The following is a 23991-nucleotide window of genomic DNA, read 5'->3' as shown; positions in this document are numbered from 1 at the left end:
GTTTTCTAGAATCTATTTAAGGTTACATAATCCTAAACGGAAGTGGCAGTCAGTTTGCTACTGCTACTAAGTACATATGATGCAGGTCCTGGTGCATAAGATTTTAAAAATGTATCTGAAATGAAGAGTTTAGGTATCAGTTTAAACGTACATGTGTAAGTCACAGGGCAAAAGGCCCGATTTGTGCATTTCTTTGTATGTTAGTGGTTGCCAGCCTCAATAGTAGGGCATGGTTTTTGCCTTCAAATGGCAGTGCCGGTAGCTGTCAAAACCGGTTCATATGTTCTAAGGTAATTATTTTGAGTTACGCCGTATAGAATTTTTTCAAATGCAGTTGTTTAGTAAGCTTATGAAACCACCTTTCCAGTCATGTATAGTACTATATTGGCTTATCGCTCGGTCATGGTGAAATTTGAGATCAAAGATTGCGAATTCTATATATAACAAAGAAGGAAATTCATTGGGCATGTGTAACCTCTATTTAAAGTACATTGTTGGCGCATGCGCACTGCAATACCAGGCCTCGCTCGTTGTCGCATTCGGTACCCCTCGCAGATTATCATAATCTTACTTATCGATGTTTGACGGAAAGGGCCGAGAATGTGCGATTGTCGTTGTCGTTGTCCGCTTCCCGGTGTTTCATTGAGTTGACTCCCTTAGAATCGAATAACCCATGACTAAAATAGCAGACGACTCAATGTCCGGCTAATCAGATCGTAAGTAATCCAGTGCAATATGTATTTATTCAATCGAAAAACATAACTTACCATAAGAGAGAGGATCTTTGAATAATAATGCAGGATTTACTTGAAAAATTACTCAACAGGCAACACTGTTCACAAAAGGATCCATTTGTTGTTAAATTAAATTGAATGAAAACGCACAGTTCGTTCAACACATAACCCAATATTTATATGTGATGTTTGCATACAAATGATAAATAAACAAACTAACATTTGTACAGAATAGCGTTCATTCTTGTCAGCTATTCCTTAAATATCTCAAATCACCATTTAACATTTAAATCATTTCTGATTGAATCCAAATGTTGTCATTTGTCTGTTTTAAACACACAAAAAATCCAGAAAAATCATGTAAGGCTTTGTTTGTAAATAAAGTATAATCAGGGCTCTCCGAAAGGCTTAATCAAGCACTTTTGTACACATAAATTTGACAAATGACTTTTATTGGAAACCAATTGAGAGTCCCCAGGATGCACCTTTTCGCATAACTGGGTACAGTCTTCACGCTAAATGTTTTAGACCAATAGGCAATAGCCCTTTGGGCTTATCAGATATAATTTTAAATAGCCCGAAAAGGTTAACATAAATGTTATGATTTTTTTGGGTAAAAAAACACAAAAATATTCCTTTCCAATATGAAATTACTACTTCTAATGAGTAAAAATCAGTTGCCTGTCCCATTTACAACATTTATTATTCATTTTTGATAACACCACCAATTTGCACTTTTAATGTTTGATGTACACTGATTGCGAGTGGTTCTGGATATGGAGGTACAAAACTCAGCACAAGCTTAGTCATTTTTATAACAGTTACTGGTGGGCAACCCCTTCATTTTATTGAGCTGGCAATTATCATTTCATAAGTTTTAAACTTAAATTGTTATTGCAAACAGCAAGAGTATTTCTGAACTTGTTTACTTGTTTTTTGTAATCCCTCTGTCTTAAGGTCTTCAATGGTGTTGATTTTCCAAGAATTTTCGTGTAGCTTTATGCCATCAATGCGGAGGTACGATGAGCCTTTTATAAGTATCGTTGTCATTGTTACTGTGTCCATGCATCATTGCGTTTCAGGATCCTCTTGTAGCCATTCTCTACCTGATTGCCATGATTTTTCAAATGTCCGAACTCTGTTGACTTTGTAAGCTGTTTCAGCAGATTCAGGGTCAGTCGGCTGCTTTCGAATTTTACCTGGAAGCGTGCCGCTGTAGTATTGAAATTGGTTAAACGCCATCTTGAGCGCGATTTTAACACAAGGACATTTTTTTTAATACTCTTCAAAGGACGAGAAGAGCCTAATACAGGGTTTTACATTGATGTCAAATTTAAGGCGTCCCTAGAACTCTGGTTAATAATTTTCAGGGGTCCTGTCAATAAAAATTGGGGGTCCCATTATTTGGCTGATTCCGCATCTTTTGAACTCGTTTGAAAGAATGCTCGTAGGTCACCTTGTTTTGACATTTTTGCAGACAAAAAAGAAATTTTTAAGTGCATGCCATTTAAGATACAAGCAGCGAATATAGGCTAAATATGCTGGCTGTGTCAAAGTCAATTAGTTAAAAGTATACACTGTAGTAATCGATTATTTACGTAAAACAATAGCCGCGATTTAACACACACCTATAAAATGAAAGATTATGTATTTATTTTTATAGTTAAATCTTGCTTGCCAGATAATAAGCTATCGTAACCTCAGTAAGCTTTTCTTTCATAGCGACATAAATAACTCACATTTACGCAATGTAATCTCAATTCGAGACTTTGTACCAAGCAACAGCAGGTGCGCAATAACACAATTGGTCGATAAATCAACAAGCGAGACAACTCGTACATCCTTCTATTAAATTACGTACTGCAGTTGTCTTCAGGGCTTGACACTAACTTTTTTTACCAACTGACCCAAAGGACGACCAGCTTTCAGAAATTACTGGTTCTCCAAGATTTCAAGTCGTCCGACAATGTCTCTGTTAATTTTACCTAAATTTCAACTTACTTTCCGGACTATCCACAATGTATTGTGCATTTATAAAAAGAAAACTATATTATCTACTAAACTATTTCAATATCCCTTTCATATTTTCGCTGTACTTTAGGCTTCTCTTCATTAGTTTTAGGTTTTTTAGGCGTAGGTTCAACCGCCCCCGGAACAAAATTCCACATCGCAAAAACTTGTAATCTTGAAAATACGCACGTTTACCCTCCCACAATATCAAAACATTATTAAGCGCCCTCCAGTATAAATTCTTACGGTAAACAAAGTATATTCTGATGGTATTAAGATCAATAAAATGCTGATTATTGCTGCTTTTTCAAAATAATAAATACCATTTTGTTCATTTCTCAATCCGAACGATTAGAATTTTATGTTAATTTGTTACAGCAAAGTCCTGAGACATTTTTGGGAGACATTTGCGGATTGCAAATAGATTTTTTGATGCGACAACAGGTTTTTGTCATCCGGGCATCTAGAAAAATTGAAATTTCCAAAATGCTGATATTTTTATCCTGGTCTCGAGTCAGCCCATGAAATAATTATGAAACAAGGGCTGTTTGTAAAACATGCATGCCCCCCATATGGGCTGTCCGTTGTAGTGGCAGCCATTGTGTGAATACGTTTTTTGTCACTGTGACCTTGACCTTTGACCTAGTGACCTGAAAATCAATAGGGGTCATCTGCGAGTCATGATCAATGTACCTATGAAATGTCATGATCCTAGGCAAAAGCGTTCTTGAGTTATCATCCGGAACCAATTTTACTGTTTCAGGTCACCGTGACCTTGACCTTTGACCTAGTGACCTGAAAATCAATATGGGTCATCTGCGAGTCATGATCAATGTATCTATGAAGTTTCATGATCCTAGGCGTAAGAGTTCTTGAGTTATCATCTGGAAACCATTTAACTATTTCGGGTCACTGTGACCTTGACCTTTGACCTAGTGACCTGAAAATCAATACGCGTCATCTGCTAGTCATGATCAATCTACCCATGAAGTTTCATGATCCTAGGCATATGCGTTCTTGAGTTATCATCCGAAAACCATTTTACTATTTCGGGTCATCGTGACCTTTACCTTTGACCTAGTGACCTCAAAATCAATAGGGGTTATCTGCGAGTCATGATCAATCTACCTATGAAGTTTCATGATCCTAGGAGTATGCGTTCTTGAGTTATCATCCGAAAATCATTTTACTATTTCAGGTCACCGTGACCTTGACCTTTGACCTAGTGATCTCAAAATCAATAGGGGTCATCTGCGAGTCATGATCTATCTAACGATGAAGTTTTATGATCCTAGGTGTATGTGTTCTTGAGTTATCATTCGGAAACCATTTTACTATTTCGGGTCACCGTGACCTTGACCTTTGACCTAGTGACCTCAACATTAATAGGGGTCATCTGCGAGTCATGATCAATCTACCTATGAAGTTTCATGATCCTAGGCATATGCGTTCTTGAGTTATCATCCGGAAACCATTTTACTATATTGGGTCACCTTGACCTTTGACCTAGTGACCTCAAAATCAATAGGGGTCATCTGCAAGTCATGATCAATGTACCTATGAAGTTTCATGATCCTAGCCCCAAGCGTTCTTGAGTTATCATCCGGAAACCACTTGGTGGACCGACCGACAGACCGACCGACCGACATGTGCAAAGCAATATACCCCCTATTCTTCGAAGGGGGGCATAATTATCTGTTATTATGAACATATAAAGTTGTTTTATTGATGAAAACGGCTTTCCACCAGTATTTCACAATAAGCTGGCCAGGATTTTTAACTGGTCCGAGGTATCAACTTTATTTCTAGTTTCACTGGTCCTCCCTATTTTTTACTGACCCGGGGTCAACAGACCACTGCTAGTGTCGAGCCCTGGTCTTTCAGAGTTTCTTGTTGATATTACGAGAACCAATACGTCAAAATGATTCTGCGTCCCATGGGGTGGAAATAAACAAATATGACGGATCCTGAATGGCAATTTATGCGCATTTGACGCAGAATATATCGTGTCCCGTAAAACCCTGCTAATAGGAGATACAGATAAATAAGCTTATATTTTTTCGACTTTGAACAAATTGATCAATTGTAACACTTCGTCCAACTTCAGAAGAGTGGAACACAGACATGTTGATTGGCAAATTTTTGTACTGGCTTCTTCCATTGATTACGTCTTTAACCCGAAGTGGCTGACTGGTGTTCATGTATTTTTTTCACTTTTTTTACAATTTTACGCTCAAATATTTAATCGATCGGGCTATTTAATATGCATTTATGATCAACCAACTGGCCCAAGAATCAACACAGGCTTCGGGCTTAAAGGCCAATTCAAAGATTGTGGGTATTTCAAGTCAATTCATTACCTGTAAAGCAACCTCCTATTTAAATTCAAGCCAACACAATTTATTTCCTCACATCTGTTTAAAGTACACTTAATGCAATCCAGTAAAATGTCAGAGTTCTCTCGCATCCAATCCTTTATGGAATGCATTAATGGCCTATCTGACAGTATGTGCATGCTTCCAGTAATGTAGTATTGATAAATGCCGTTTGAAAATGCCACTTGATGATATGCAACAAATTTACGGTTTTAACTTCCTAGAAACTGGCCCCATCAAACACCTTTGATGTCTGCCAACAGCATTCCAAGCTTGCTGTTGTTTGAGGCACAGGTTTAATTGATGTCATAGGAAACACTGCTGTGATTGTCAAAGACTTGTGTATTTAACTGTTTTATTGTTGTTTTAAATGGAAAGATGATAGCAATTTAATTGTAATGTTTTGTTTTGAAAAAGAAGTAAATGTATAAAAGTGGGGTGTGTTTGTACATGTATCAAGCACTTTAATGCACACTTGCCTTAAGAGAGTTGTTTATTTTTTTATGTTTTTTTTCTATCTGTATCGGAATCGGCACGGAATCGCAAACTAAATTCCAGGCATAAAATTATTTCCAGGTGTATTTTTCTATATATTATTTTAAGAAGAGGGGCGGATTACGGGTGTAATCCGGGCGGAAAACAGGGGCAAAATATATGGATGAGGTGGGATGGAATTTTAAATTACGGGCAGAAAGCAGTTTACGGGCGGAATTTCAGATAACAGGCGGATGTTAAAATTACGGGCGTAACTGAGATTATGGGCTTAATTTAGATATCTGGCGGAAATTGGATTACATGCATATTGTAAATATACCCATATAAGGACAGGCTATTTGAAAAAAAACAAAAGGCGATCGCACTTTGTGTTCAGGTTAGCTGAAAACTATTCAAAACTAGAAATGGCACGGCAGAGGCTGACGCGTATCCGCACGTGGCATGTTTGACCCAGGGGCGCCCCCTGGTTGGTAATGGGTCCATGCATAGTTGAGATTGACCGTATTGTCATAAGAGAAGTTCAGTATCAATTAGAAGTGAATCAGTGTAGAAATGAAGAAATTATAGTAAAAGACAATTTTGGGTGGGTGTGGACTATTATGGGCAGGGCGCCCCAGGGTTGGTAAAGGGGCCATACATAGTTGAATTGACCTTATTGTCATAAGAGATGTTCAGTATCAATTTGAAGTAAATTGGTGTAGAAATGAAGAAATTATAGTAAAAGGCAATTTTGGGTGGGCGTGGCCTATGTGGGCGGGGCGCCCCAGGGTTGGTAATGGCGCCATGCATAGTTGAGATTGACTGTATTGTCATAAAAGAGGTTCAGGATCAATTTGAAGTGAATCGCTGTAGAAATGAAGATATTATAGTAAAAGGCAAATTTGGGTGGGAGTGGCCTATGTGGGCGGGGCGCCCCAGGGTTGGTAATGGGGCCATGCATAGATGAGATTAACTGTATTGTCATAAGAGAGGTTCAGTATCAATTTGAAGTGAATCGGTGTAGAAATGAAGAAATTATTGTAAAAGGCAATTTTGGGTGGGTGGGCGTGGCCTATGTGGGTGTGGCCTATTATGGGCGGGGCGCCCCAGGGTTGGTAATCGGGCCATACATAGTTGAGATTGACTGTATTGTCTTAAGAGAAGTTCAGTATCAATTAGAAGTGAAGCGGTGTTGAAATGAAGAAATTATAGTAAAAGACAATTTTGGGTGGGTGTGGCCTATTATGGGCAGGGCGCCCCAGGGTTGGTAATGGGGCCTTACATAGTTGAAATTGACAGTATTGTCATAAGAGATGTTCAGTATCAATTTGAAGTAAATCGGTGTAGAAATGAAGAAATTATAGTAAAAGGCAATTTTGGGTGGGCGTGGCCTATGTAGGCGGGGCGCCCCAGGGTTGGTAATGGCGCCATGCATTGTTGAGATTGACTGTATTGTCATAAAAGAGGTTCAGTATCAATTTGAAGTGAATTGGTGTAGAAATGAAGAAATTATAGTAAAAGGCAATTTCGGGTGGGCGAGGCCTATGTGAGCGGGGTGCCCCAGGGTTGGTAATGGGGCCATGCATAGCTGAGATTGACCGTATTGTCATAAGAGAGGTTCAGTATCAATTTGAAGTGAATCCGTGTAGAAATGAAGAAATTATAGTAAAAGGCAATTTTGGGTGGGCGTGGCCTATGTAGCTGGGGCGCCCCAGGGTTAGTAATGGGGCCATGCATAGTTGAGATTGACCTTTAAGTGTCATAAGAGAGGCTCAGTATCATTTTGAAGTAAATCGGTACAGAAATGAAGAAGTTAATGTAAAATAACAAAAAAATGAGTGAAAATCTCTGACCCAGCCCCGCCCCAACCCCCATAACTTTTGACCCAGGGGTCAGATAAAAATTCCGTCACTGTCACTGTTGCACATATGCTCATAGCTACCATGTATGTAAGTTTCAAGGTTCTAGTGCTAATAGTGTAGGAGGAGCAGGTGGCCAGGACGGACGGACAGAGGCACATCAATACAATATCCCCACTTTTTCTCAGAATAACATGGGGATAATTATGACAAAATATATTTAACATAGTATCTTTATATTCATTTTAAGATAGTACATTTTAAAAAGATTGATCACCATTTTATACTTTATACTTCTGCAAATGTGGAACAAATGCTGAAAATCCCCGCAGAAAATGTACGCATTTTCGTTCCGCATTTGGATGCTACCATTAAGATACAAAAATATTCATAATATGTACATAAAAAATAAATTTGATAGACATGCACTTTTTAAAAAACAAACTGTTCTTATACACGGCCAAAATAAAAAAGTTAACTCTTTCACATTGAAGGCGTTTTATCAACTGCTTTCTTGAGTAGGAATTCCTCTCTATCACAATATTGTTCAGGTCCGCGATTCTCCCCCATCCTATGGCATAATCTGAAATGCAAATTGATATTTAATACAACTACAGTTCACCTATTGCAAATACTGTTAATAACTTATGTAGAATTAATCGCTTTTCCGAACTTTTTATCTTCCAGGGCCCCAGCTAGGATTTGAAAAAGGCAGGGTCCAAATTTGGCACTTAGTACACTTTTGAACGTGCTTGGATATTATTCCTGTGGAATATTTTCTAATAACATGTGCTATATATGCATATTACCCTTTTCAAAATAAAATACACTTTTTAACAAAATACGCTTTTAAAAGTGTATTTTTTCTGCATTTTTACCGAAAAGTGTATTTTTTCTGCATTTTTTTCATAATTAAGTGCACTAAAGTGCATTTTTTCTGTATTTTCATTATCTTTTAGTGTATTTTACTGTACTTTAAGTGTATCTTCTGTAGACAAAGTGCATCTTTTTATACAATAAGTGCATTTTTTTAATGAAGTGCATTTTTAGCTCACCTGAGCGATAGCTCGGGGTGAGCTATTGTGATCACTCATCGTCCGGCGTCTGTCCGTCCGTCCGTCTGTCTGTCTGTCTGTCTGTCTGTAAACAATTTGTAAACATCTTTTTCTACTAAGCCATTGAGCCAATTTCTACTAAATTTCATGTGGAGAATCCCTAGGTCATGGGACAAAAGAATTGTTAAAATAAATTTGATCACATAACCAAGATGGCCGCCATGACCATATATGGTAAAAACCTTAAAAAATCTTCTTGTTAGAAACCGCTCATCAGATTTTCAAAAAATTTCACAGGGATGACCTTTGAAGGCACCCTGAAAAAGTTATTCAAAGAAATTTGATTCGTCAAAAAACATGGCCGCAGGAGCTCGTTGAACTTTGCATGTTTATTCGTTTTTGCCTATTTTGTGAAAACTTTCAAAAATCGTCCACATTTTTTGTCCGATCCTTTCCAAATTTGCACAGTGTCTTTATATCAATGAGGACACGAACCCTACAAAAAAATGAGCATTATTGGTACATGAAGTACAGAATTACCTCCCCTTGAATTGAGAAAATGGTGTTTATGCAATAAAGTCCAAATTTTTCATCCAATTCTTTCCAAACTTATAAGGATTTAGCATGGTTCAAACAAGGGAAACAACTACGGTTTATGCATGTTTATTTATTACAGATTTGCCTCCCTTTAAGTCATTCAAAATCTCATTTTACAGCAGAGATTCTAAATCTGACCTGTAAATGAGCCCCATATTTAATGCCAGTGCTAGGTTACCTTTTCCCATTTGATCATTCTTAAGTATTGGTCTTGTAATGCTGCTACTGCTTCTGCTACTGCTACTGCTACTACTACTACTACTACTACTACTACTACTACTACTACTACTACTACTACTACTACCTCTACTACTACTACTACTACTACTTCTACTTCTACTACTACTACTACTATTACTACTACTACTACTACTACTACTACTACTACTACTACTACTACTACTACTTCTACTACTACTACTAGTACCACCACCACCACCACCACCACCACCACCACCACCACCGCCGCCGCCGCCGCCACCGCCGCCGCCACCACCACCACCACCACCACCACCACCACAAAAAACGTATTCACACAATGGCTGCTACTACAACTTATAGCCCATATAGGGGGGCATGCATGTTTTACAAACAGCCCTTGTTTCTATGGGATTTTAACCACAACTGTTCATGTTTATCTCCGACACATATTTTTAGGTCACCTGTCGTGAAGTGACACGGTGAGCTTATGTGATCGTGTGATGTCCGGCGTCCGTTGTGCGTGCCTGTGTGTGTCCGTGCATCCGTCCGCAAACAATTTGTTTGTGTAGACAGTAGAGGTCACAGTTTCATCCAATCTTGATGAAATTTGGTCAAAATGTTTATCTTGATGAAATCCGGTTTGGGATTGTATTTGGGTCATCTGGGGTCAAAAACAAGGTCACTAGGTCAAATAATAGAACAACCTTCTGTAGACAATAGAGGTCACAGTTTTCATCCAATCTTTATGAAATTTGGTCAGAATGTTTATCTTGATGAAATCTGGGTTGGTATTTTATTTGGGTCATCTGGGGTCAAAAACTAGGTCACTAGGTCAAATAATAGAAAAACCTTGTGTAGACATTAGAGATCACAGTTTTCATCCAACCTTTATGAAATTTGGTCAGAATTCTTGATGAAATCTGGGTGGGATTGTATTTGGGTCATCTGGGGTAAAAATCTAGGTCAAATTAATAGAAAAACCTTGTGTTGACAATAGAGGTCACAATTTTTTATCCAATATTTATGAACTGTGGTCAGAATGTTTATCTTGATGAAATCTGGATTGGGATTGTATTTGGGTCATCTAGAGTCAGGAACTAGGTCACTATGTCAAATCATAGAAAAACATTGTGTAGACAATAGAGGTCATAGTTTTCATCTGATCTTAATGAGTCAGGTGAGCGATTCAGGGCCATCATGGCCCTCTTGTTTGTGCATATTAGTGTATCTTCTGATTTGCAAAAAAAATATTCTTTCTGTACAAGAGTAGTTTTAGTGCATCTTCATAAAAAAGAGCAACACTATAGCAAATAACTGAAGTTAAAGGACAGAGATATAGTGTTTAATAGGAGGATTGTACTGAATTCTTTTTTATCTTCACATAATGTTTATAGTTTTATTATTGCAATTTGTCTGCTCATAAAATATGTGAATCAGTAGAGCAGCTTTTAAATGGAAAAGTACAACTAAATCAGGCTGTGGGTAACTAGAATGCCGGACAAAACCCCTCCCGGATAAAACCCCTCCTGTCAGTTTTATGGGGGCCGGACGAAAACCCTCCCATGAATAAATGGGAACGGACAAATCCTCTCCCATGAAAAAAACGGGGGAGGACAAAAACCCTCCCATGAAAAAACAGGACCGGACAAAAACCCTCCCGTGAAATCTGAGCCACGAATTTCAAGTATCAACGATTATTTATGAATTTTTAATCCGAAATTGATCATTTCCGAATGTCATTTCCGACATTTGTATTTTGTTGTCCGTTATCGGAGATATTCATTTTTGTAATAGTGACTTCACTTCAGTAGGTAACATTACACTATATATTGACTAATTAAAATATTTCCGAATTGAAATGTTGTTATTTTACACCCATTTGACGTCAATTATATATGTTTGAACTAAGATTTGTTTTATTACTTAGTATGATAAGAACTACGATATTCATGATTACTTAGTATGAATAACAAGTAGAGTGTGTATATAAAATATATAAAATATCAAATTGAGCGCCGGCCAGTGCATTAAGAACATCAAAGTCGTGTTTCTTTTTTATTCATCATCGCAAAAATAACAGAGGCGGACACAAGCTTCCCAAGACATTCTTTATTTCGATTTATAACACGTATCATATTTGAAGTCTAGACAGTATAATGTTACAAACATTGACAAATAAGCATAATCATTTGATAAACAAAAACCAACATTGTAGACACTTGAGAATACAAACAAACACAATTGCTTTAATCTTACACAGTTCACATACACTCCTAAACGTGAATACGAATGCAGTGCCCAACTGCAGCCAAGAAGTCCTGTGCCGTCTTGTTTCCCGACGCTACCTCCTCACATAGGCGTTGCATCTTCTTCTGGTAAAGAAGGGTCCCCTTCCGGACTCGCTTTTCTACCGGCTCCCCGTGTTCGTACCGATACACCTCTGCTTCGGCCATGGCGTTGTCCTTCTGCAGACATGTGATGACGTTCCACAATGATAGATTTGCATGGCCGACGAGATACTTGAACCCGTTGTTCCAATTTTCGCACGCGTTATTCGTCCGCGCTTCACCAAGTTTTGTTGGCTCATGTACATCATGCGGGAAGCGCGGCAGGGTGCATCTGAAGCGGAGGCGACCATCCATCATGACGCTTCTGAACGCCCTGTTGACGTAGTTGGCGTCGAAGTAATCTTATATGCTGTCAATGCCATCTGGTGCCAATTCCCAAAGAACGCTCATGCCGTCAGCCACCAGATTCATCAGGAGAAACGCCAGTCCATCCAGCATCCTGCAGAAGCAAATACATGTGTCGGCGTTTAATTGCTTTTAATTGATTCTGTGATTAAACTTATTAAAAACTAAAAGAAGTGTCAGATTCACAGTTTGCTATTTTTAGTAAATTTTGCGGATTAATGAATGCAACAATATGTGAAGCAATTACATTTGTTGGTGTTTAAGAGCTTTCACGGAAGGGTTTTTGTCCGCAGTTGCAGATTCACAGTTTGCTATTTTGATACATATTATTGTATGCCATTAACTAGTTAATTGTTATGATTAGCTGATTAGTGGGCCTCAATAACCGAATCATTGACATATTTGACAATACAGTATGCTTTATATATTGTCTGCAAAAATGCAATTGAAAACGTTACAGTCAAAGATAAATTAAATAAGTAATTGAGACAAATTAGTTACATGCTAACGAATTGTTAGTTGTTAACAGAATTTTACTTTCGTCAAAGTTTTCAGAAACTTCCCGGAAAGCACGTTTTTTGCATGAATAAGCGTATGACGCGATTAAACGTTGCACTGTATCGTATTGCATTCCATCTAAATTTAAATTCACTTGTCTTTAAATGGCCTCATTTTATGTTTTTAATTGATGTTGTTATTATATTGGATTATCGGATATATATGCACATTAGAAAGCGGTATGTTTACAGTTAATGGATAAACATTTTCTTTCAATTTCACACCCCTGAAAACACAATACACAAAACACACAATGGGTAATTTCGTCGGATTAATGAATGCAACACTAAGTGTTAAATTTCTTTTACGGGAGGTTTTTTGTCCGCCTCTGTTTTTTCATGGGAGGGTTTTTGTCCTCCCCTGTTTTTTTCATGGGAGGGTTTTTGTTTGCCCATGTTTATTCATGTGATGGTTTTCGTCCGCCCCCGATGAAAATGACGGGAAGGTTTTTATCCGGGAGGGGTTTTGTCCGTATTCCGGGTAACTAATTAAAAATATTGAAAGTGTCAAAAATATTATGTGGGCTTGCCAGAATCAATTACAGGTATATCTCCACAACATAAAAAACAAGTATTTGAACTTTCTTACACTGATATATTTAACCCCAATTCAATAAATGTCTACCGCATTGACCATTAACATACATTTTAAAAGACAATTTAAATAATATTTATAATATTATTATTATTTCCTAACACCATTCAGTATGTTATATTGAAATATTCACCATTTAATATACCGTAATATGCTAAGTGTGCTGTGTATTATTCCATAAATATCAGATAAGATCAGGATCAGATAAGAGATCAATTAGCATCATAAACACTAATCCCTATCTGAGTGCTCCATCTAGCCAAAACAAAGGGGTGTTTATAGAATTTTGGTTGGTTCTGGCACCATCTATTTGAAAGCAAACCACTTTTGATTAGTTGGAGCACAGCAAGTTATTTGGAGCACAGGAAGTTATTTTTTGTAAACAATTTGGTTTCAGCAACTTAAATTGAGTTATTTTTTTCGGCGTAAGCTGTATTAAGCCAGCTTTTCACCTTAGCCTGACCTTTGTAAGTGTCCAATAAAATTCCAATAAAATTTCCCGCGGCTAGGTACGAATGAATACACTTCATTTATTCCATTGGCTGATTTGAGTATACCACCAAAACATTGGAAACATATCCGCGTCTTTGTAACACTGTTTTACTGTATGAAACAATTTTATCTCGAATGAAAAGGCTTAATAGATAGAACAGTTTTACACTCAATTCTCGACATCAATACAGTTTGTGCGTACACCTTTTATTTTCAGAGTATTACCAGCGCAAGAGCGTTTATACTTAAAAGGCTATGTTCTCATATTTAGTACTTACTTCCTTATTCCTGTCAACATGTAAAAGTATAAAGAGCAATGGAAGCGAGGCCTCACTTTAAAGCATTGCATTTCAACCCGCGAGGTATATCGGGTCAATTCGCGGACATTCAGAGTTTATATACAGGTCATCACCGGAGTTGGCGGCCAGTAAAATAATCGTTATATAATAAAGACGCTATCCGTGAACTAGGTGACCTGGAATTTTCTTTAGACCAGAAATATGTTAAATGAAGATATTCAGCAATATAATTATGGTATGTAAATAATAGATTCTTAATGTGTTTTCAACAATACAATGATAAATATTATTGTTGATAAATTTAACAATAATTATTCGTCCATATTGCCTAATGTACTAAAGTGATATTATAAGCATGTAACAGTTTATAGGTGTCTATCGCCACCGTTGATTATTTTTGATGTTTCTACTTCATATACACTTATATTAATTAATGCAGCATCATCATACTAAAACAATATACCAGAAAGAGAAAAATAATGCATTTGAATATCAACCGTACTTTCGTTTGACAACTGATCATGCATTTACGAGTTGAACCTAAATTTAGTTTTAGTGCAGATTTGTTCATACGACACAAAGACACGAAATTGTTTTACGGATCATTTCAGCTTACAGGACTGGGTGGGTCACGTAAGAATATCGAATATAAAATATATTTTTATAAACAACTGGTAGCAAGGTGAGTTGCAGATAATTAATCAGTAACCACATTTTAACTAACTATTTTGACCTGTTAATTCTTTTCAGCTCAATTCAACAGTGCAAAATGCCCATAATATCACTTTAAGCATTAGCACGATGATAATTGATACTGTTAATAATCGAATCAAATAGCAATGCCCGACAAACCACTAAAACAGGTTTGTTCGAAGAACGCGCCTATAAATACGGATACTTCTCGTGTGGCCGGTTGACTCATATGTTTAAATTTCACTTCCATTCTTCTTTTGGTTTTCTGTTTTGTATCTATAGGTTTATGACCAGCAATATGTTATAATGTAAAATAAGCCGCGAAAACTCCCCGTAACATCCCGTACTGCGTGTGATGCAGCTAAGAACTGCACAGAAAAAGACATTCGCTATACTTGATCTCATTCATTAAACTATTTACGCCGTATATCTTTTTTAAAGATATTTCTTGTTAGGTATAATTCAGCAACATTAAGACTTATAATTCTAGTGTCAAATGTCTTGAAATTCTTTCAGCACATGAAATATTGTGTGATGAAAACAATGTGTATTTACTACAATGTGTAAATCAACATTTCTCAACTCAAGACAACTTAGCAGCAGTTCTTCAGGATCAACAGAAAAGGAATCACACTTTGGACCAACTCACACAGCCAAATGAGACCACACATAAAGTAAATACAATTTTCTAGACAGCCGACAGTTTAACTTACTGTAACATCTGGTAACACCTGTGTCAATTCTAATTTATTTCAACCGACGAAGGCAAAGACGATTTTAGGTAGGTCTACTTTCAATGGGGCTTGATCATACGAACCACAAATGAACTCATCGTACAGGTCCGCGAGAGTTTAAGTTTCTGAACATTTTGACACACCGTACCAATCTTTTACGGTTGTAATGCCGTTTCTACACCTCAAAATAAGAAACATTTTTTTGTTGTTTTCACTCAATCACTTAAATTTCAGACGACGAAACAATTTCATAATCTGTGTTTTAATCAATTATTCTTAAATTATCATTCTTTTCTTGTAGTTGTTCATAAAATAATAATTAAGCTTTAAAATTAATGTAGAAACATGCCAATATGTTTGATCAATTGCTCCAGCGTGACATGATTTATGCCTATGTGTAATCTGATTCTGATTGGCTGACGCCATAATCTAAAAATAAATGCTGGTCAAGCAGTATTTTTTTCTGCAGCAGCAGAAGTTAAAGTTTCGACCCCTTTGGTGCGCTATATCTGCGCCTTAAAAATCGATAAGCGTCTCAGAGACACTGAGTTGCTGATTTGCACTTCGCTATTTTCGTTCTCATTCAGCTGTTTCGACCTCAGTATGTTGCGGGTCGAATTTTTTAACGGATTTTTTTTTCTAAATATAAACGTTCCGGCGGGCTATTTTCGAGGGGCGGGCGGGGATGAGAATCCAGGAATTTATTTTTTATGGCCTTAGTTGATTTAAAGTGTCAAAAAGATAAAAATTGAATTGATTAAAACAAATAATCCATTTTGTTATACCGTATGTTTGAGCCTTTAGTGCACATTGTATTCAGGCTTATGTAGTGCGACACGCAATAATCAAATTTGTCCAACATCAAAGAGATGATGCCAGGTGTAAATCACAGTACTTGATCATGTTACAGATCAATACTGACCAATCTCAACAACCGCAGCGCTGTAGATACAGGGTAAACAACTTGTTTTTAATTAAGAGAACAAGTTTCCACATTTTTTATAAATGCACATCATTTTTTTTACCAAAAGTTAAGTTTTTATTCATCAATCAATTATAACAGCCCTTACTTTCCTTAAGGAAGAATGACGTGATGATGTATTTGAAGTCTAATTTTTTGGTCAATTTTTTGCATGCTTTTAGTGAAATGACAGAACTATAGCATTTTATTATTTACTTTTCACTTGAAAGTTTTCAGAATCTTGTTAAGTCAAATCAGCCCCTTACAATTTTTGATTCCTACATATTTTAAGGATGAGTGCATGTGTTTGCAGGACAAGAGACAATTGTAAGCAGCTCATCCTGCAGGACTAGTGCATTATTTTAATAACATTTTTTTTCCTTCCATGTGTCTGGTAAATTTTATCACAACTTGCAGTGAACCAGTTTGCTTTCTGTTTCCCAACCTTTACTGGTCAAAAGCATTTATGCCCACTAAAGGCCCTGAAGAAGAAACAGGATGCATAACAAAATGCAGTGTTTTTTTCACCAATTGGGGATTGGTGGCGGGATCCGTCCAAAGGGAAAAACGCATCATTTTTTAGGTAAAAGGGAAAATTAAAAATTCACTTTTATATATATGTTATGATATTTATTATATGAATACACAGTCATGTATGTATGAATGTAATATGCACAGCTGAATGTCTCTGTCTTTAAAAAAAATATATATCAATGATTTTTAGCCGGATTTTTTTCGAAAAAATCTCGGCTTATAGATTGATGTTGTCGGGCGGGCGGGGGGGCGGGCGGGCGGGCGGGGTGGCGGCGTGCTCGAAAATGTTAAAGTTCTTATTTCATGGTATAACTTTGGTATGCTTGGACCTAGAGTCTTCAAACTTGACATGAAGGTTGGCCAGGATTAACAGATGACCACTGGTCATTTCAAGGTCATTCATTTGAAGGTCAAGGTCACTGTGACCTTCAATATAAAAAATGTTAAAGTTGTTATAACTTTGGTATGCTTGGACCTAGAGTCTTGAAACTTGACATGAAGGTTGGCCATAACTAGTTAGTAACCACTGGTCATTTCAAGGTCATTCATTTGAAGGTCAAGGTCACTGTGACCTTGAATGTAAAAATGTTAAAGTTCTTATTTCATGGTATAACTTTGGTATGCTTGGACCTAGAGTCTTCAAACTTGACATGAAGGTTGGCCAGGATTAACAGATGACCACTGGTCATTTCAAGGTCATTCATTTGAAGGTGAAGGTCACTGTGACATTCAATATAAAAATGTTAAAGTTGTTATAACTTTGGTATGCTTGGACCTAGAGTCTTGAAACTTGACATGAAGGTTGGCCAGAACTAGTAAGTAACCACTGGACATTTCAAGGTCATTCATTTGAAGGTCAAGGTCACTGTGACCTTGAATGTAAAAATGTTAAAGTTGTTATAACTTTGGTATGCTTGGACCTAGAGTCTTGAAACTTGACATGAAGGTTGGCCAGAACTAGTAAGTAACCACTGGACATTTCAAGGTCATTCATTTGAAGGTCAAGGTCACTGTGACCTTGAATGTAAAAATGTTAAAGTTCTTATTTCATGTTATAACTTTGGTATGCTTGTACCTAGAGTCTTCAAACTTGAAATAAAGATTGGCCAGTACTAGAAGATGACCACTGGTCATTTCAATGTCATTCATTTGAAGGTCAAGGTCACTGTGACCTTAAATGTTAAAATGTTAAAATTGTTATAACTTTGGTATGCTTGGACATAGAGTCTTCAAACTTGACATGAAGGTTTGCAAGCACACTTAGATGACCACTGGTCATTTCAAGGTCATTCATTCTAAGGTCAAGGTCACTGTGACCTTGAATGTAAAAATGTTAAAGTTCTTATAACTTTGGTAGGTAAAAATGTTAAAGTTCTTATTCCATGTTATAACTTTGGTATGCTTGTACCTAGAGTCTTCAAACTTGACATAAAGGTTGGCCAGTACTAGAAGATCACTACTGCTCATTTCAAAGTCATTCATTTGAAGGTCAAGGTCACTGTGACCTTCAATGTTAAAATGTTAAAATTGTTATATGCATTCAAAACATAACACAAGGTTTGCTCATGCCTTGAAAAGTACTTACATTTCATTTTGACCTTTGAACAATATTTCAGTAATTTAAGTATTGCATTGACAAAAACACGAAAGGTACTTTCCTGTCATTTAAATCAAAAATCCGGCTTCAATGCGGTCATCTACGACCGCGGAACTCTTGTTTCAACATTAGTTTCAGACAGTTCAGCCTTCATGCACAGTCTCAGTTTTCCTAGCCATTTTGAGTCTAATTGGGATTTTTTAAATCGATAAAATGGCAAATTTGAGCATTTTTCATAAATAAAATGGACCAAATTGGAATGTTTTTATCAACAAATATTGACACAATATAGATACATCAGGCCTTTTCCTGGCCATTTAGGGAAAAAATGCAATTCATGTGAAAAGTCTACTGATTTGGGAAAAACAAATTTAATATAACTCTTTATAATAATTCAAAATCATATTTATTATAGTTATATTTTGTTAGTAGTTTATGAAATAAATTTTAGATATATTTATCATTAGACAGTTCTTTCTATAATTTTTAGCTCACCTGAGCGATAGCTCGAGGTGAGCTATTGTGATCACTCAGCGTCCGGCGTCCGTCCGTCCGTCCGTCTGAAAATAATTTGTAAACATCTTCTTCTACTAAACCATTGAGCCAATTTCAACTAAATTTCATGTGGAGCATCCCTAGGTCATGGGACAAAAGAATTGTTAAAAAAAATTTGATCACATAACCAAGATGGCCGCCATGACCATATATGGTAAAAACCTTAAAAAATCTTCTTGTCAGAAACCGCTCATCAGATTTTCAAAAAATTTCACAGGGATGACCTTTGAGGGCTCCCCTGAAAAAGTTGTTCAAAGAAATTTGATTCGTCAAAAAACATGGCCGCAGGAGCTCGTTGAACTTTGCATGTTTATTCGTTTTTGCCTATTTTGTGAAAACTTTCAAAAATCTTCCACATTTTTTGTCCGATCCTTTCCAAATTTGCACAGTGTCTTTATATCAATGAGGACACGAACCCTACAAAAAATGAGCATTATTGGTCCATGAAGTACAGAATTACCTCCCCTTGAATTGAGAAAATGGTGTTTATGCAATAAAGTCCAAATTTTTTATCCAATTCTTTCCAAACTTGTAAGGATTTAGCATGGTTCAAACAAGGGAAACAACTACGGTTTATGCATGTTCTTTTGATTACAGATTTGCCTCCCTTTAATTCATTCAAAATCTCATTTTACAGCAGAGATTCCAAATCTGACCTGTAAATGAGCCCCATATTTACTGCTGGTGCTATGTTACCTTTTCCCATTTGATCATTCTTAAGTATTGGTCTTGTAATGCTGCTACTGCTACTGCTACTGCTACTACTACTACTACTACTACTACTACTACTACTACTACTACTACTTCTACTACTACTTCTACTACTACTTCTACTACTACTACTTCTACTACTACTACCACTACTACTACTACTACTACTACTACTACTACTACTACTACTACTACTACTACTACTACTACTAGTACTACTAGTACTACTACTACTAGTACTACTACCACCACCATCACCACCACCACCACCACCACCACCACCACCACCACCACCACCACCACCACCACCACCACCACCACCACCACCACCACCACCACCACCACCACGTCTACTATTACTAGTTCTACTACTACTGCCACTACTACTACTACTTTTACCACTACTACTACTACTACTACTACTACTACTAGCACTACTACTACTACTACTAATACTACTACTACTTCTACTACTACTTCTACTACTACTACTACTACTACTTCTACTACTACTACTACTACTACTACTACTACTACTACTACAACTACAACTACTATTACTACTACTACTACTACTACTACTACTACTACTACTACTACTACTACTACTACTACTACTACTACTACTACTACTACTACACCACCACCACCACCACCACCACCACCATTCACAGTGACAAAAAACGTATTCACACAATGGCTGCTACTACAACTTATAGCCCATATAGGGGGGCATGCATGTTTTACAAACAGCCCTTGTTTCTATGGGATTTTAACCACAACTGTTCATGTTTATCTCCGACACATATTTTTAGGTCACCTGTCATGAAGTGACACGGTGAGCTTATGTGATCGTGTGATGTCCGGCGTCCGTTGTGCGTGCCTGCGTGTGTCCGTGCGTCCGTCCGTCAACAATTTGTTTGTGTAGACAGTAGAGGTCACAGTTTGCATCCAATCTTGATGAAATTTGGTCAAAATGTTTATCTTGATGAAATCCGGTTTGGGATTGTATTTGGGTCATCTGGGGTCAAAAACAAGGTCACTAGGTCAAATAATAGAACAACCTTCTGTAGACAATAGAGGTCACAGTTTTCATCCAATCTTTATGAAATTTGGTCAGAATGTTTATCTTGATAAAATCTGGGTTGGGATTTTATTTGGGTCATCTGGGGTCAAAAACTAGGTCACTAGGTCAAATAATAGAAAAACCTTGTGTAGACATTAGAGATCACAGTTTTCATCCAACCTTTATGAAATTTGGTCAGAATTCTTGATGAAATCTGGGTGGGATTGTATTTGGGTCATCTGGGGGTAAAAATCTAGGTCAAATAAATAGAAAAACCTTGTGTTGACAATAGAGGTCACAGTTTTCATCCAATATTTATGAACTGTGGTCAGAATGTTTATCTTGATGAAATCTGGATTGGGATTGTATTTGGGTCATCTAGAGTCAGGAACTAGGTCACTAGGTCAAATCATAGAAAAACATTGTGTAGACAATAGAGGTCATAGTTTTCATCTGATCTTAATGAGTCAGATGAGCGATTCAGGGCCATCATGGCCCTCTTGTTTTTTTTTAACTTCTGGAGGGGATTTATTCTACAAAATTGGGGAAAATATAAACTCTTTCTTGAGGGGAATATCGGCCCCAAAATTGCCATAAAAACACTGCAAAATGAGGTGAATCTTTGCATTTTTTTAACAGAGAAAAACATGTTATGCAAGAATATTAAGTACAATATGCCACACAATAGTGAATTTTTTTTTTCTCAAGGTACGTATATGCATGTTGTCGTTGCTTGCTAAGGTACAACTTAAAAAGTACCCGGCCACCAGTACTCTAAAATATACTACAAGGTACCTGGAGGTAGAGACAATTTACTGAAAAGTACCCCAAAGTACGGCTGTTTGCACAACTCTTTAAGCAGATGCAAACTTGTGTCCTTTTTGACGATGCTGGAACAGCGTCGTCTAAGGTTTGATAACCAGTAAAAAAATTCTTCACAATGGAGACCTATGTAAAAGACCGAGCCAGTCCGATTGAGATAACTTGATTTTTCAGTTACTTCCCTTGGCATTCGCCACTGCGTAGGAGATTGCTCGTTGATTTTCATTGATAACATTCTCCTAGCAGAGTTGTCGTTCGTGTTGATAAAGGTAAATATTAATAGAACAGCATATCCTGGGGAAACAGATTCAATAAGTGTATCAGAACGTTAATTTAAAATTAGTAATTTTACATCCATTTTATTTTTATGGACCAATGAAACAACTATATATTTTCTCTATTTTGTTTGATATTTGTTCTCGATTTAGTCAATAAATTGCGAATAAAAACATGTAATATTAACTTTTTACGTGATCACAAAACAAAAGAATGCAAACAATTTCGAACCTGCTAATTGTAAACGCTGCACTGCTATGATATATATAGATATAACAACATTTCTTTGCGTAATTGTGCGTCCCGCTAGCGCAGTGGTAAGGACGTTCGCTTTTTCACCTTTACGACACCGGTTCGATTCCCGCTCCCGGCGCAATGTTATATTTCGTCTGTTTTGTGGTCACCATTCCGGACAGGTTTTTTTTCCGGATAATCACATCCCCCCCCCCCCCCCCCCCCCCCCCCCCCCCCCCCGCAGCATTTGACCATATAAAAAATTAAAAAGTATTTCAGTACAAAACAAATAGCTGGAAATTGCAGCTATCATTCAAAATTCGTCCCAACTGTCGTCAATCTTATATTATTAGGTAGGAGTGCTGGACACACTCCGGGTCCCAACATTATGCAGCCTCAGCGCGGAGGTAACTCATTACCTTGGAAAAACACAAATACACAGACTGGGTGCAGCCTAGGCGAGTATAGACTCAAACAAGGCAACAAACTCAAGTGCGAGCACAATCATTTAAAATACATATTGAATACGATATTCTAACAGAAATTACACAACCACCTAAGTGTACATACCATGTTTGATATTTCGTTCGATTGTTAGATTTCAGCATATACCAGTTATTGAAATTCAGATTTAAATCTACAAGCAGGTTGGGCTAGTAATATGGGAATTTGTACTAGCCCGAGTCAGATTTTACTAGCCCACACATTTTTGTTAAAAATGCAGAAAAAATAATATAAAACATCCAAAGAAGCATTCATTTATTCAATCTTTAGAAAACAATACAACTCTCTTATTAATTTCATCCTCATCCACGTCAGCTTCCTTGTCATCTGAGCCAGCCTCTTTCGGATCCTGAAATAGGAAGAAATTAATTTTACACATGGATTTCAATCTAATCACAATTTTAAATATATACATAAAATTTAGGTAAACCATTAGCGGAACTGTATCCCATATATCCATGTAAAAGAGAGAGCAAATCTGAACCACCAGAAAATATATAAGCGATTAAGTGCCAGGTTATTCTACAAAAAGCCAGATTACAAATGCGTTGATCACAATTACCTCAGATTCGCATTCGCAACCCTGCCAGCAACTTCCATGGGCTCTCCCTTCCCCAGTTTCGCCCCCACATCCTCGCGACGTACTTCCATGACAACAGTTCCGCCATTACTCACTGTGTTCGAAACACAATGCAAAACATTTATTTTACATAATGGAAATCCGGGAACCACAAAACTATATGCGGTTTATGCGCAGTAATCCAATTATCGGCTGATTTTGCAGCACTTGTGCGCAATGTGTTAAAGACATAAGCGGCAGTTGATATAAGCGGCTCAAAACTTTGTTTACAATTATTGAAAATGAAAGTGGAACACGTTTTCTGTTTTCTTAATTTTACAAGCACGTCGGGCTTGTATTATTGGATTTCTCACAAGCCCGAAAGAAAAAGTACTAGTTTTTTTCTGTCGGACTAGTGCGAATTTCGACGACTGATATACATGTATAAGGTCATTTCGCTATTAGTTAACTTATCCATATGTTCGTGGGTGAACTCGGATAGTCAAGTGCTCATGCGATTGAGCTCACATGGTCCGGCTATGTGCTCATACCTACTTTCGAGAATCATCATGAAGGTATTGCCATACTTAATGAACAAGAATGTGACCCGCCTCCCAGTTTCGCTCAATGGGTCAAGTTACCCATGGGTACTACTTCCCCGTTCCCCTAAACTGTTTTTCGTACCAAAAATGTTTCGTACGCAAAAATTTTTCGTACCAAATTTTTTTCGTACCCAAAATTTTCGTACCCAAATTTTCGTATCAACATACACAATTGTGGTGATATAGATAGACTTAAATTGAT

General features: G+C 37.1%; 1 protein-coding gene and 1 long non-coding RNA gene across 9 annotated transcripts in view; one reads left to right on the top strand and one right to left on the bottom strand.

The window, feature by feature from the left end:
* The first annotated feature begins 252 nt into the window (after window positions 1–252).
* Window positions 253–23991, top strand: part of LOC127875956 (polycystic kidney disease 1-related protein-like) — a 228786-nt gene continuing 205047 nt past the window's right edge. For 6 of the 8 annotated variants that reach the window (XM_052420731.1, XM_052420733.1, XM_052420732.1 and 3 more), the window contains exon 1: window positions 586–716. The gene's annotated coding sequence lies outside the window, so the exon portion shown is untranslated. Of the gene's footprint in view, window positions 291–585; window positions 717–23991 lie in introns of those variants that run through there. The other 2 variants (XM_052420729.1, XM_052420728.1) reach the window with 2 other exon arrangements.
* Window positions 22870–23522, bottom strand: LOC127875962 (uncharacterized). Its single transcript, XR_008047530.1, has 2 exons — window positions 23191–23522; window positions 22870–22977 (listed from the first exon to the last, which is right to left on the bottom strand). It is a non-coding gene; the product is annotated as an uncharacterized LOC127875962 (long non-coding RNA).

The sequence above is a fragment of the Dreissena polymorpha genome, chromosome 4 (genome assembly GCF_020536995.1).
Source record: "Dreissena polymorpha isolate Duluth1 chromosome 4, UMN_Dpol_1.0, whole genome shotgun sequence".
NCBI classification, from domain to species: domain Eukaryota; kingdom Metazoa; phylum Mollusca; class Bivalvia; order Myida; family Dreissenidae; genus Dreissena; species Dreissena polymorpha.
Note: the sequence above shows the minus strand (reverse complement) of the source record. Positions and strands in the feature narration are given on the sequence as shown.